The 16,708-nt window shown below is 40.9% G+C and overlaps 1 protein-coding gene across 2 annotated transcripts in view; it reads right to left on the reverse strand.

Annotated features, from left to right (window-relative positions):
* cenpp (centromere protein P) overlaps positions 1 to 16,708 on the reverse strand; it is an 85,824-nt gene that overhangs the window by 47,639 nt on the left and 21,477 nt on the right. The gene's annotated exons all lie outside the window — the stretch shown is intronic.

Consider the following 16,708-nt stretch of genomic DNA (forward strand, 5'->3'; position numbering starts at 1 on the left):
AAACTGTAGCAACGGCACCAAGGCTCAAACAGCTATTAACACGATGCTTAGAGAGTTCGGTTTGTTTCCATGGCGATTCTAGCGGCTCCTTTAGCTCTGCTCTGGTCTGTGTTGAGATCTGGAGAAGTCAGTGTTTTCCTGCCTGGAGTCAGAAAAGGTATGGATGATTTAATCAGTGTCAAAGGTCACCGCTTTGAAAGGAAGGAACTCCCTGGCTCTTTACTCTCTCTCTGCTAGCTGTAACTCGTCATGGTGAAACACACCTGGGATTGTTGGAGGTGAAAACCTGAGAGTTTTTTTGGACACCTGGTTTCTCCAGACAGCCAACACCTGTCTGAACCGAGGCAGAGCTGCAGTTCCAGGATCCCGGCGTAGAGCCGTGTTGCTGTTTCACTGGTTTCTGTCGGTTTAAATGACGACTGGGTGAGAAAGGGGGAGCAGCCTCACTCTGTCTGTCTCCAGGAAACATATGGAAAAGATCTGCCGCTTGGCCAGGCTTCGTTCTGCCACGTCTCACACTCTCTCTCTCTCACACACGCACACACGCACGCACACACACACACAGTCTCAACCTCAGGATTTTCACTCCTCTTCATCTCTGTTAGTTTCTACATCACTGCCAGATTTCTCCGTCTTCCATCAGCTCATATCTACCTGCTGCACATTTTCAGCTTGCTCTGCTTGCACAACTGCGGCATATTTATCTGTTTTTGTTTAGCTAGTTGCAATCTGTCACTCTGCCAGCAGGTGTCCCTAACCCCTTCACAATTGACCTTTAATGCTAAATTCAAATCAGTAATATATCAGAGAAAAATAGAGTAGAAACTTCCCTTATTGTCCCTCAGTGGGAGAATTCAGGTGAACCAGCATCAGGTTAGCAACATAAAAAATAACTGTTCTTAAAAGAAATTAAAAATGTACAAAATATGCATGAATATATGCACTGACAAAAACAAAACAAAAAACCAAACAATGTCAGAGATGTATGATCCTCTATAGGAATGCACTGATATGAAAATTTAGACCAGTTATTAATATTGCTGTTCGGGTTGTTGATAACTGATATTTACCGATATTATTCCCCCATACTTTAACAATCCTGCACTGCTTTCACTACAACGGTCACATGACCAAACTTATACCACTTCAAAGACAATCACAAACAACAACAAGATGGAAATAAACATCGTATCAGTCCAATTTTACTTATCGGACCAATCCCGATATGTCAAAGTATCGGCAGGCAACCAGCATCTATGTGGAGCTTTTCAGAGCTGAACAATTGTTTTAGAAAGATTTTTTTTAATCATCCTCTGTGTTTTCCAAAGAGGAATATTATCCGAGATCAACTAGGATCAATGAGACCAAGAGTTGAGCTTTTCTACAGCCACGGCAGGAAGAACCACCAGCATTAATCCCTTCTTGGACTTCTGTCAGTATTTTCTATTAGTATTACTTTCTCCCTTACATAATACTCGAAAGCAGAAGTTGGTTTTGATTCTGACTGTATTTGAAAGCTAAAACCCAAACGATATGGGTTCAAAGGGCAAACAAGAAGGACTCTGAGGTTTTTTCACTGACATTGACTGTAAGCAAAAATGTCAATAACTGGAAACAATGATGACCGTTTGCAGACATCAAACTCAAATGTCTTGAGCAGAAGAAAAAGAAGAAGTTTTAACAGATGCTTCTGAGAAAAACAAATCGGGGAGCTGAGCGTCTTTTTTTTCTTTGCTCCACAAGTCCAAACATAAAAACCCGTCCTCAGCACATCTACACTTTTTTTTAAAAAAGTTTTTGAAGTCTGTTCTGCTTCAGCCAAAAACCCCAAACAGCTAATGAGCAAAGTCTCTGCAGACGGCTGCAGATGCTTTCAGAGGAACCCGTCGCTCCAGGATGCCAAGATCACGGCAAAGAACGCTCAAAAGTTGGAGAAAATTGGACATTTAGGCTTTGAGAACTCCGTCAGCACACAGTTACTGTCCAACAAAATCTGAAACATAGACCACCAGCTCACCCAGAAGCGGGCCAAGGCTTAATGAGGCCAGTGAAATTAAAATGTTTACAGGCAAGGACTGAGAGGCCTGTTTGTTCTTGTGAGACAATCTCAGCCTGATGTTTTCTGCAGGGAAAAGATTGACATGAAAAATGAGCAACAAGGCCAACAGGCCAACGGCTGTCTGGCTGGAGTGGAAAAACCGGCCTTATGACGGCCGTGTGGGAGAGACTGGGCTGCAAACTAAAAAAAGCCTGTGGGAGCAGCAAGGTTTAAATACAGAAGATAATACTGTAAAATACATTTGAATAAGACAAATATCCCCATTTATCATTATGCAAGTTGCCAGATTTTCCTGTTTGTTTTAGAGTTTTCCATTGGTGCTCCAGGTTTTTCCACCAAAAGATGAATTCTCATCATATCTGAGGCTGAGCTGCAGATGGTGGGAATGAAATGGGCTCAAAACCCAATTTAACCTCTTTCTGTGTGGAGTTTGCATGATATCAACCTTCTCAGGTGTTCTTGTTCTGGTCCGCTCTGCATCCCCAGAACCAAAACTAAACATGAAGAAGCAGCATTCAATTTCTATGCACCACAAATCTAGAACCATCCAGAAAACTGCAAAACAGCTGAAACGCTGTCTTCCTTCAAGTCTAGACTAAAAACTCACCTGGTTAGATTTGCTTTTGAACCATAATAAATGAAACATCGATCAATATATTTGACATGCATTGATGATTTTAATTATAGCACTGGACAAAATGCAATGTTTAATACTTTTTTCTCAATTGATGACTGTATGTTGTTTTAATGATTTTTTATTTTTGCATTTCTATGGTGTAAAGTACTTTTGAACTGCCTTTTTTTTTAAATATGCTATATAAATAAACTTCACTGACTGATTGAAAAGGCGACCAGATTATACGAGAACCAGAAAAACCCAAGAAAGTGACAATTCTGCTGCAACGTTAATTTTTCTGTTATTTTTGTGATGCAGAGTTAGTCTGTGCATAGAAGTTCATAATTGTTGAATTTTTATTCCGGCATTCTAATTTTCTGCTTTTTCAGAGGTCAGTCAAACTGAGAGTAAAAGGTCTACAGGAGGAAAGGATCGTCTCTTCCTATCCTTTCTCTGGTCTTCTGTCCCTCCAGGCCTCTTCTTCTAATTTCATTATGTGGACAGCAAACTTGGGAACACGTTTATCTTTAATCACTTAATGTTTAAAAGTTCATAAAGTGTTTTTTTTCTGACCAAACAAACAAACGAAAAGATTGTTCTGAGCTTTAAATGGATGACAGTCAGGATTTCTGTAATTCTTTACAGATTAAGCAGTATTTAGCTCATTTTATTACCAATTTGAATATCTGGGTCCTAAATCAGTTTGCAGTGTATAACTTCCAGGGCCAGTGAATATAGCTGAAATGAGAGAAACAGACAGAATATGGAGACAGAGGGTCAGAGCCAGAATCCCAGACTCGCTCTTATTGAAGCCAGTAGTGATGCTGAAGCCAGAAGTTTTGAAGGGCGCTCCAATAAAAAGAGATTTTATCCAGATGGAGCCCACTGCTGAGAGGACAGTTGTGTTCTCCTCATCACAATTAGCGCTAAAGGAAACACTCAAGACCACAATGTCCTATTAAACAGACATAATTACATTAACATGGGAACTTCCCAGAATCCCCCAGCCTCCATAGAGTCGCCGTTAACCACATGAAATAACATCTCAGCTGAGTTGGAGCTGCAGGCGGAGAGGGAACGCAAACAGTGCGGACTACTGTACCACCTGACACAGCCTTGATTGATGGGCTCATAATTAAATAGACTGGATAAACAAATGTTCCCAATAGCTTCTGGTTCTGGAGTCAGGACGGCCGGGGTATCGACTCAGGTCACAAACCGTCGATTTATTTCACTGCTTCTCAGAACCAGAGCTTTCCATTTACCAACAGTATGATAATTTTCCTCATGTATGCAGGTAAAGTGATGTTAAAGAGAAACTAAAGTCTCAGGAATTATATGAGAGCAATTCGTCATAAGGAACCTGTGGAATGATGTATCAGATGCTACGTAAACCACACCAAGAGTCGTACTGTTAGAGGCCAAACATTGGAACTGACCTGACTGTCATTCACTTACAGAACCAGAACAAGCTTTACTGGCCAACATTAAGTGCACAAACAAGGAATTTCACTTTGAAACCCCACGATCACAGCATGCAGACATCAAGTGGAGGAAATAAAAAAGTCAACTTGTACTTCTTTGTGCATGTAAGATGGCAGATATTAACCAATATTATACATATATATTTCTCTACCCGTGAGCTCAAAGGGGAACAAACGACAACATGGCCTACATTGCTTCTCTGCTTCAGATAAACTTTCCACAATCCTTTGCTGCATCACTGTCACATGACCAACCTCTTCCCCTTTCCCTCCAAACAAAGCAAATGACAACAAGATGGAAGTAAACGACTGTAGACATCGGTCCAGTTTTACTGATTGGGCTGAGACAGTTATTGAGATGTTTAAATTGACTCAGAGAACATGTCTGAACAGCATCTTCCCGTTTGCGTGCCATAAGTATTATCGTAAAAGTTTTCGAAGTGTGTGTGAGGGCTGTCTTTGGTCTTTGATTGTGCCGCAGCCAACATCTGTGCCTCAGTGCAAATGGTGCGTGAAGGCTCCTCTAGTATATGGAGCACATTTTGTTTTGCTAATCTTGTTTTCCAGCAGAATGGCTGACTCCTCAACATCTGTACCTGAGATGTGCTACCCTTACTCTTTACCCCATCACTGGACCTGACCAGATGAAGATGAGGCTATGGCTCCTAACCAGGACTCACTACCAGGATAATATCTGCCTTCCGCCTCCAGAAAGACAACATGAAGCAGCTGATCAATCCTCCATGTGAAACACAAATCCAGGTTGTTGGAATGAGGCAACGGCCAGGGTGAAAACAAAAGTCTAGGAGAAGAAGGTGTGCTTTCTTTCAGGCTGTGAAGCAGTGAAGCAGAGGTTCTGGTTGTCCTCTCTAAATGTGTCAGAGAATAAGGCACGAGTATCATGCTGGTTTCACAAAAACAGAACTGTGGTTCTGTAGAGTTAAACTGGTTTCTGCTGGAGGTTGGACGCCACTAATTTTTAAAGTCTGTTTACAAGAAAGAAGCCTAACCCAGAATTTTATTGTCTTTGTTGGCTATAAAGAACCAAAACAAGCAACTAAAATGAAAACAGCCATCTGATTAAGATACTCACACTCATGATCTTGACTCCATATTTTCCAAACCTGACAACCCCCCAAGTGGGTCCAAGAATGCATCCTGCTGATCCAACAGTTTAGTGGCAGGATGACTATAAACTGAATCACTTTCAGACATTAATAACTCTACAGAGAAAATAAAGGCTGACTGTGAATTATTGTCCAGACTGAAGAAAAAGAACATTTTTGGGTTCATCGGTTCTGAAGTTGCTGTCTGGGAAAAGGAAAATGTTCGGAATGCCGGGATAACAGGTCCAGTAGTCACCAGAGTAGCATACCAACGCAAACTGGAACCCAGTCAACCAGTAATCCTCTCCACATGTTTCAGACTGGTTTGGTCCAAACCATTGTGTCCCAGTTGACAGTTTAATTGGAGCGGGTCTGTTGTCCAGTACTCACAAAGAAAGTCTGCTGACAGACAAAGAATCAAAACAGGAAAAAGGAAAATCTGTCTTATTTACAACAAGTTCCAGTAGGTCTTTGGTACTGGTCCAGTTTACTTACAACTACCAGCATTTAAAGCTCTGTCCTCTGCTCTTCAGGCGGAGCTGTGAGTTTAACCATACAAAGCGTCTTTATAATGAAAGTAACATCCCAATACAGCTGAAGCTGTTCACTTTTGAAAAGCCACAGTATACAGCACTAATATTACAGAGCTTTCTGTTATTGCTTTAGAACTACATGTAACGCAGTCCACTGAAGAGTGGTTAAAATAACCAATTTCTCAATATAATAGATACTTAAGAAAGGTAATTCACCACCAGGATGTGAATGACATGAGTGGGCAACTAGAGACTATCGACTGCACCTGAATAGAAGCTGCACCCACTACATTTAAAAATACAAAAAGTACATATATGCTTATAGACAAGGTCTTGTCTATAAGTGAGTGATCTCCAAGTTGTAACGTAAAATATTTACACAGATTTATAAAAAACTTTTATGGGAGTGTCAGAATTGAACAGGTTCAGAATTACTTTGTCATTCACTTCCTCAGTCTCCCTTTCATTGCTGCTCTCAGTGCTGCTTTCGTCTCATGACAAATTACCCCTTGAACTTGTGACATCCACTTCATCATGCAGAAGTCCAGCTTTTCAAAACCCGTTGGTAAAAATCCTTATATTAGCCACATCGCAATTTTCCAAGTGTGTGAAAAAACTAATGACTTATAGGTTGGGAATTACAGTAGCATAGAATGGAGTGGTAACTTATGGTATGGCATGGTATTGTATCTTATGGTGTGGTGTGGTATCTTGTGGTCTAGTACTAAATGGTGTGGTATGGTATGGTGCAGTATGGTAAGGTATGGTATGGTGCGGTATTTTTGGTGTGGTATGGTATAGTATGGTGTGGTGTGGTATGGTGTGGTATGGTATCTTGTGGTATGGTAGGGTATGGTATGGTATGGTATGGTATGGTATGGTATGGTATGGTATGGTGTGGTGTGGTATGGCATGGTATCTTATGGTATGGTATCTTATGTTATGGTATCTTGTGGTCTAGTAGTAAATGGTATGGTATGGTATCTTGTGGTATGGTATTGTGTGGTGTGGTATGGTGTGGTGTTGTATGGTATGGTATGGTGTAGTATGGTGTGGTATGGTATCTTATGGTATGGTGTGGTATGGTATCTTATGGTATGGTATCTTGTGGTCTAGTACTAAATGGTGTGTTATAGTATCTTATGGTATGGTATGGTATCTTGTGGTATGGTATTGTGTGGTGTGGTATGGTGTGGTGTTGTATGGTATGGTATGGTGTGGTATGGTGTGGTGTTGTATGGTATGGTATGGTGTAGTATGGTGTGGTATGGTATCTTATGGTATGGTGTGGTATGGTATCTTATGATATGGTATCTTGTGGTCTAGTACTAAATGGTGTGTTATGGTATCTTATGGTATGGTATGGTATCTTATGGTATGCTATGCTATGGCATGGTATGGTATCTTGTGGTCTAGTACTAAATGGTGTGGTATGGTGCGGTGTGGTCTGGTACTAACTGGTAAACAAAAAACACACATTGTTAAATAGAGATGCACGGTCTCACAACACAATCCTTTTGTTCACTCAGTTTCTAAAAGGCTGCAAAGAAAACATAAGCTTCTGCAAAGCCTGCCATTGTTGTCACAAAGCTAATGAGTCATTCAGTCATTCAGCACTTTGAATTGCCTTGTTGCTGAAAATGTGCTATATAAATAAAATTACCTTACCTTACTAACTGGTATGGTGTGGTATGGTATGATGTGGTTGTATGGTCTGGTACTATATGGTGTGCTATGTATTTCCAGCTAAAGAAGAAGAGCAGTACCATCTTTATTTAGAACAATATTTATGGAGTGGTGAAAATATAAGAGTAAAAATGAAAGACCCATAGAGCAAGAAGTTTGTGTTCAGGTTGGAAAGAGTGCAAGTAAGGCTAAAATGTTATTGCCTTTGCTCACTATTAGTAAGTGTGGTAGCACCTAAGTGGGGCTATTAAAAGCACTCTTGTTATTACAAGACCAGTTTGAGAGCCTTTAAACCATCTAAACTTTATGTGACCTCACACGAGGTCTGCACTAAAACTGAATTCTGGAGAGCTGGATCTAAAGCTTCGGTATAAAGCTTGGCCAGTAATTATTAGAGTCATTATACTCACTATATCCTTTACATGAGTACCAGGAGAAGTGTTTAACCTTAGTCATAAATACGATTGTTAGTCTACATTAAACATCCAGGTTAAAGTCTTAAAACGTACACGGCAGCAACAACATGGGCAGGAATTCTCACGACTGGAAAACCCTCACATGCAGGGGGCCAAGAGGGACTGACAGTAAATCTCATGCTGGGATAAGAGTTTCCAGGCTCTGAGAAGCATGAAAAGCTCTTTACTGTAAACACTGAGCAGCTTTACAGAGATATAGGAGATCCTGATAAATCTACAACACAACACAGACTAGAACTCCTGGTTAAACAAAACAAAAAGTATACGCAGCTGAGTTAAATAAAATTCTGATGAAATCTGAGCAAAAACGCTACAGAAAAACCGTGACAAAATTGAAAAACAAACAGAAAAATCCAATAATATTGAAATTAGGACCACACAATGGCTCACTCTCATATCAAACTGTCTGGGAGGTAAAAATCAGTTGAAAGCCGCTAACAGACATTTGATCTTTTCAGCAAACTATCAGTCTTCTCACACAGAGAACAGCATGTGAACCATGATAAAGCTGTATGTCCAAGGGCAAACTTGAAATCCCGGCCTTCCTCCTCGTGCATCCCAAACATCTGCTTTGCATCTTGCCATAACAGCAGGGATCCTGCGGTCCAACACGGCGTCTCTACATGAAGCCAAGGCTTCATGGCAATATGGTGCAAATCAAGCACACACTGTTAAAGTAACGACCTACAAAGAAATCAGCTTCATTACTTCTTTCTTTAAGATTCATGAAAAACATATAATGTGGAAAAACCATTAAAAACAGAACAATTCTATTTAAAATGAGAAATCCCAGGAAAAGCCAAAAAATGCTGAAGAAATTAAATCCTAACCTGTTGTTTGTAAAACTAAAGTGGTGGTCTCCTTCTGGAAGCTGCAATTGTTCTGTTTTACCCATCAGGCCGTCCTCCGGGACTCAAATTCCAAGGCCAATTGCCAGAGTTTGAACCAAGACTCGGCAGAAGGAAAAGAACTCACTTCTGCGGTAAACTGGCGGACAAAATACCTCTTCTAGCCCAGGAACTCCAAATTCCAAAATATAACAGGAATAACAAAGAACGCTCACAGAAAGTCACCTCAAAGAACTAATTTCATTTAAAACTGTTAAGCAGCAGGAAAAGAAAACAAAAGACTATGTTGAAAACACTTTTGCATCTTTCTGGTTGAGCATCTGATGACAGAGCAGTTAAAAAAAACCACATTTAACAGATTCTTTGGCAAGCTCAAAGAACTCCCATGTCTAATGCTGGATTGAGTCAAATGTTTGGAAATTCAAGAAGTTTTTCATTTTTCATCGCATAACGCCACCAGATGGGAACTGATCAGTTGTTGGACTGTGTTCTGCACTCGCAGATTTATGTCATATTGTGGGATATCGCAACATGGTGTTCAGCTTAAGTATGATGTCCCTGGAGATTTGGTGGGCCAAAGAAGATGAGGCATATCTAAAAGCTAGTGGTGGGACTTGATTAAAAGTTTTGATCAAGTTAGTTCCTGGGTTTGTAATTAATTAACTGCAAGGAATCTAAAGCTATATATCAGCTAAATAAGCAACATTTTCAATTCAAAAATCGTTTTTGCTGCTATCTATTCAATAAATAGATATGAGCTCAACAACAAAGATATTTATTGTTTTTAAACTGGTCATTCAGGTTCTTTAACCATCAGATTATTACAAAGTGCTATTAGAAGCAGCTTTGTCATCCATTGCTGTTGTTAGCGGATGTCCCTTGTGCATCAAATTTACAAGCATCCCAGAAACATGTAAATACAAAACTTTTGGCCCCAGCAAAAACTTCTCCAGCAGAGGAACAGTATCTCAAAGCCATACTGAAAAAACTGGAACAAACCCAGAGAGGACATGAAGGAAGCTGGGAGATGTTTCAGTTGAAATCTGTTCCTTGGTAAGTCTCCTGTTAGTGTTAACACAACTGACTTATTATTAGTGGCAAACAGCAAATCCCCAATAAAACCATAAAAGGTCTACAGAAAAGCTGGAGACCAGGAGCAATTTGAAGGATTATAGGGAAATCGGGCTGTTGTTTGAAAACAAGAGGAAATGAAGCTAGGTCAGAACTTTTTAAGCCACTGGGTGTATTCACTTGCAGATTTGCTTTAGTAAAGCAAACCGTTGCTAAGATGTTGCACCTGCAGAAAATTATGGCACAAATATAATGCTGTTAAAAAGTCTTTGCACTCACCACTTGCTTTCAGGCTCACAAGCTAAACCCAAGCCTGACTACTGCCAAACTAGCCTGGCTGTTGCAATCCTGCAAAAGTGCTCCATCTGGGGTTTTTCCCATTAAGCTGGATTTCTCAAGATGAATTTCAACTGGGCCAATGAGCAAACAGAAGGAGGAATTGTGAACAATGATGCCAAGTTTCTGTGCTGCCTTTGGTTGTAGCTTCAGTCTGTGTTGGCCACATTTTCAATATTCAGCAATTAAAGTCAGAGCAAGACTTGGCAAACATATCATTTGACTCGGCACTCTCTTCACAGTGAGCATACAGTGGACATAATTCCCAGGAAGCTTCATAGCAGGTTCCTTCATGGTCGTGCTGGCGCATTACATTCATCATGACCAAACATTAGTGATTGGGTAATATCAAATCCAGTCATTTCAAACTTCAGCAGAGTCCACCCCTTGAGCAAGAAGTTGTTTCTATATAGCCAAGGGTCCAGACCCTCTGGATGAAGCAAAGTGTAGAACAAGGAGCTGGTATTTACCAGGCTACTGCCAAACCTGTAGGATCAAGAAATCACTTAAACAGACGCAGTCTGACAACATGAAGTAGGCTAAAAGAGATGAAAAAAATCACCAAAACATGATCTGATCTAAAGAAAACCAAGAACAGAAGACAAAAAGAATCAGTGATACCTATCAGTCTGAACAACAGAGAGACACAAGTGGAGAAAACATTCAACCTTCCCTGGAGAGGCCCACCATTTTTACCCCTTTTGGCTCAAAAAAGTATTTTTGAATTTGAAACCATCCAGGAGGACCAAGAAGAACCCAGAACAACATCTAAAGCTTTGCAGGCCTCACTACCTCAGATAAAGTCAGAGATCATTATTCAAGAGAGACATAAATGTCATGGGAGATTTCCTAGACCAGAGTCACTGCTGACCCAAAAGAACACAAAGATCTGTCTTATATTTACTATAAAACATCTCTAAGACCTTAGGGAAGTATTCTGGAAAGGCAAAAGTGGAACATTTTGTCAAACCATAAAGCTTTGACGCACACTCAACAGCTGCTTTATTAGGTCCACCCAGTTAGTAAACCAGAAACTTGCTAGCGCTTCAGATTCAACAAAGTTTTGGTGCAGACTGACATGATCATCGCATAGTTTCTGCAGATTTGTTGGCATGTAGAGGAAGTTATGTTCCACTGCATGCAACATAAAGATTCTGTTGGACTCAGACCTGTTGGCGTTGGAGAGCAACAGAGTCAAGAGAACATTGTCATGTTCAAGAAACTAGTTTGAAATAAGCTGAGCTTTGTAAGCATTATCTTGCTGGGAAGGAGCCATCAGAAAATGAGTTCATGGTCGCCAGAAAGGGATGGAGATGATCAGTGATTAGATTCAGGCTGTGGTGTTTAGATGATGCTCAGCTGGTATCAATTGGCCCAGAGTGTACCAAGATATTATCCCCCACACCACAACACCATGGATCCATGCTTTGTTTACAAGTTCTGACACAATCTTCTTCATGCCGCAGACTCATCAACGTTCCAACCAGATTCATTTGATACAGAGAAATGTGGATTAAATCCAATATGAGATTCTGCAAACCATGACTGCGACAAGTACTCTCCTCTGACGTAAACAAGGTATTTACATTCACTCAGCTACTGCTCACTGGATATCTGCCCCTTGTCAGTCCGATCTCAGTAAACCAGAGACGGTTAAGAGCCGCAGACCAGCAGTTCCTCCAATATACTCCAATATACAAGCCTTTCTGGCACCAGTAACCTTGAAATGTCAGAGTCAATTTCTTTCTCATTCTGATGCCCAGTTTCAACTTCAGCAAGTTGTCTGAACCAAGCCTAGAGACATTGAGTTGATGTCGTGTGATTAGAAGAGTCAAGCAGTTCAAAAGCTGTACCTTTAAAGTGTTCAGTGGTTACGTTTGTCTATTTACATCAAATAAAATGTATTTATGCACAGGGTGGACTGAATAATTCACTATTTGCAAACATTTTACTAGATGCAAAACCAGTTTGCAGCCAGTAAAAATCAGTTTATTGTTTCTGTGTCTGGTCCCAGACACCCAGAGGTGGCAGCAGCTGTAGTCCCACAGAAACCCACTCAATTCTTCTATGCTGGCTTCTTTTACGCATCGTTTTGAGTGAGCGGTATGGGTCGGTCCGGCTCGGTACCCTATTTTATGGTCCGTTGTTTTCAGGAGAGTTTCCACCGCCAGCTGGAGTCTCACTGGGCAGGCGAGTGACATTTTTGGGTCGTGTGACGCCATTAGCTCCGCTCTAACCAGACCTTACGGTTGTCCTATGGATCTACAACTGAAAGGAGCCCAGGAATGGTGGTTCTATGGGCCACTTTTATAATGGAAACAGACAAATAGCATAACAACCCGTGGAAACGAGGCTTGGAAGCTGTGGAACCTGCAGTAGCTGCTTTGTGTTAACATTAAATTCCCAACAAGTCTCTGAGCTGCAATAAAAACCACCAGCGTTGGGTCTGCAGCTGCTGGCAGCAACCCAGAGCAAGCGGGGTGGCTCTGCCACAACCAAAACACACGCTTTTCATCACCGTGTTAATACATCATGTCAGTTTTCAGCCCTGCTCCATCCCGGCCCGGCTGTCTGGTTCCGGGCCAGGTGGTCCAGTGTTCTGCTGTGACGTGGGGTATGACTGTCATTGCTTATCACTCTCCTCCACCTGCTCACAGTCACACTGACCGCATCAGTCAGAACAAATGAGCCAGAAAAGCATTTTCCAGTCAGAACTGGGGTCTTCGGATCAGAGTTCTGCACCAAAGATAAACTGGAGATTTGGAGCATTTAGTACCAGAACTTCAAACAGGTTGGTTTTATCTGTAATTTGGACTCAAGAAAAGTTGTTATTCTTGGATCCTTTTCTCCATCTGGACCAATTTAACTGATCAATACACAGACTGTGATGACAGAACTACTTTAAAGTCGCATTAAGCTGAATAGATGAAAATAACTTCTACACTCGTTAACATACAGATCACTTTCATTGTTTTCATATCTCCAATCCTGGACCATCTTCTTCGTTTCTATTAGAGGAACAACCAAGAACACTTAAATCCATAAATTTAAAGCTGGATTGTGGTTGACAGCAGATTATTTCCTATATTGCAGAGCGCAGAGGAAGCAGAAGCTGCAGCAGTCAGATAAACACTTGCAGGCGCTTCAAGCTGCACATCTGCATGTATTTAGAAACTAAATGGACTCCTGCTCCTCCTGTTGCAGCGCTGCTGTTTGGAACGGACCACTTGAAATTGGACCTCTAGCTGCTTCTATGGTGACTCAGTTTCAAATCGTTAGGTTGAACATAATGCTAGCAGCTAGAAAAATTAGCCTTCTCATACCTTCTCCTCATCTGATGTCAGATAAACAAACAATGGATGGATAATCAACCTTGGGCCAATTGTTCTCTGATGCACTAGGCAATGAAATAAACTAATGTTTTAATTATGATTTTGGCTCCAAACCATCACAAAAACAATGTTAAAATGGTTATTAAAAAATTATCACATTTTGCTTAAAATCTGACGTATGGTCTGAAGACATGTAGTGAGTTTTTAATCTTTATATTAAAAAAGGAGAGTTTTTTCATCTCATTGGAGACTGAAAAGAAGATAGATTTGGTGCATTGCTACAGATAAAGCATTATAGTGGCAAAGAAAAAGAAGCAAGATATGGATATATCCGCATCAACACATCAGTATTGGTCCAATTAACTGGGTCAATCTACCTTCTATTTTCTACAGATCTTTGGCTTTTATTGGCCTCGCTTAAAAACTTTGGCCCTGAAGTGTCTTTGAGCTACTTTATTTCTAAAAACTGCTACAATATTAAATAATATCAGCTTTACTGAAATGTTTTCTATTGTGTTGATTGAGCTCATATGAACTTTGACCCAGCCCTCTCTTAATGAGTGATTTATAATCATGTGTGTCAAAGTTGTTGTGGGTGGTTTCCCCTTTAAAGCAGCTTTATTGGGGAGTAAAACCAAAGTGAAACAACCCAACAGCCCAAATTTTGCTACAGAAAATCAGTGAGCCCAACAAATACATTCTCCAGCTCCTGCTTCTCTTCCCACACTCATAAAAGTTTAAAGGTGCTCCTAATTGCTAACACACCTGTGACAAAGCAGGCTCATGTTGCTGGGATGTTTATATTCTGGCTCCGGTTCTCTTCCTTTCCTATCGACGGCTCAAATGGTCACATGTTTTCTATTTAACTGTTTTTCAGGGGAAGTCTCCTTCTCCTTCTTATGGAGTCTCAACGTACCTGCAGAAACCCTGCTGGGAAGACAAACGTCTTCATCTCTTGAGGAACAGCTACTGAGCTTTACAACTCGGCCTGGATGGACGGAGGAACCTCTAGGAATGTTTAGTTTTTATCTTGGTTCATGTCAAGTTGCTGTTTGTTGACATCACTGATTTAAATCGACACATCAATGGAGACGAACAGCTTAGAAACAATGTTCTCACTTCCTCCTTCTGGCTAACAGTAACTACAGGAAGCTGGTCTCCATTTTCTATCACCAGATAAAAAACAGAAGCAGATTTATTAGTTTCCACTAACTGAGCCTCAGGTTCAGAGGTCAGCCCAGCAGTGCACATCATCAGAGTTTTGCTGTGGTTCCATTAGATGCAGTCTCCACTGAGAGGCTGAAGCTGATATGTGATTGGTTGTTTCAGAGCCCTGCCAGCAGCAGGCTCAGCTCCGTCTGCTTGGCTTTATTCTATGTTGGCTGTTTCACCGCATCAAACAAGGTTTTATTAATCGATTTATGGAGGTCCACGGTCACAGTTTACCAGAAAGAAAAAAATCCACTGATGCTTACAACATTTTTACCAAAAAAATCAACTCTTGGTTAAGATAATTAAAATTAAGGTTAAAATTAAAGCCTAATATGAACCAAACCTGAAATCTGCAGGCAGAACCGCAGTGAACCTTTCTACAACTTTTTCATTCCCAACCAGCAACCATGAGGAAGGAAGCAATAAGAAACCAAAGCTTCTGCTCCAGGGAAGCTCTGGTTCCAGTCTAGTGAGGTCAGGAGGTCACGGTCCAGGGAGGGAGAAGAGCAAAGCCACGTCTCTGCAGGTATGAGCTCTGTTTCTGTTTACAGCAGGAAGGACTAACATGTTATTCTAACTACTCTGCTGCCTTGTAACAGTGTTTGTGAAAACTTTAAGTTATGTCTGCCAAACTGGGAAATGCCCAATTGTCTCATGCAAGACATGTTTGAAACACGTAAGGCAATTTACTTGCGTGCCTCAAATTTTTATCTGTTTAACTCAGTGGTTTCCAAACATTTTCTCCTGGGCCCCCCCAGTGGTTTCCAAACATTTTCTGGGCCCCCCCTATGGCTTACAAATAGCTGTTTTTTTAACGACGTTTGTGGGGGGTGGATTGACTTTTTTGGGGGCAAAATGAATGAACGTAGCCGAACATAGACAACAACATCAGTAGCCTACAGGCTACTTGTTAAGCATAAGGTGCTGTATTGATATTAGCTAGTCATCTTTTAGCTAACTTTACTTGCATCCAACAGCTTTACTCAACTTAGTCGGTTAGTTTGGGGGGAAAACTGTGAAAAGTTATTTGCGTTTTGCTGGTTGGCTGCCATGATTTTAACACACCTGCGTAGCTCTGCTCAGCAGCAGCAGGTCTCGTTCACTGCCGCACAGGTGTAAACACAGCGCGAGTGTCGTAGCGTTGCGTTTAAAGGCGGCTCGGAAAAACAGGCTACCACATGTTAACAACGGATTAAACAGTTTTAACTGCTGATAAAAGTGACAGAGGACACAGATATGGGAAGTATGGAAGCCCCTACTGTATCAAATTGACATAGGAATAACAGAAAGTTGGCCATTCTAAGGTAAAAACCCAGCGCATACAGTGTTCATGTTTTTTTTTCTTTTCATCCAGACGTCTTCCCGCACCCCCCATCAATGGCACGGCGCCCCTCCTAGGGGGCGCGCCCCACAGTTTGGGAACCTCTGGTTTAACTGAAGGTATTGTATCAGACCTTATTGCAAATTCATATCACAGAATCTTAGTGGATTCCTGTCTTTTTTATCCCAAATCTCAGGTAACGTTAGAGCTTCGTTCATGCACATTTCAGACTTTACAATGTCAGAGAACAGCTGGAATATTTTTCCTTTAATCAGAGGAAGTTATACTAAAAAACTATTTCCATATCAGAAAATGTTCAAGTTTTTCTGATCTGCATACAATATGTTAAATCAGGTAATGAATTTGCACTGAATAAATCCAGGTTTTAGTCAGTAAACAGACAGACTGGTGACCTGTTGATGAGGTGAACAGGTTGATGGTTAACATCAGTCACCATTTCTACTCTTGATGATGATCAGTGTCTGTCTAAAACTGGCTGAATGTTTGTTTTGACAGAAGAGGAGAGAAAATCAGAGACAAAAGGAGGAAAAGTTTACTTAATGAAGGAAGGTTTGATTATGAATGATTTCTGACAATGTTTCTGCTGGGCATCAGACCTTCCTCCAGA

Source organism: Poecilia reticulata, chromosome 5 (genome assembly GCF_904066995.2).
Source record: "Poecilia reticulata chromosome 5, P_reticulata-male-v2, whole genome shotgun sequence".
Taxonomy (NCBI): Eukaryota; Metazoa; Chordata; class Actinopteri; order Cyprinodontiformes; family Poeciliidae; genus Poecilia; species Poecilia reticulata.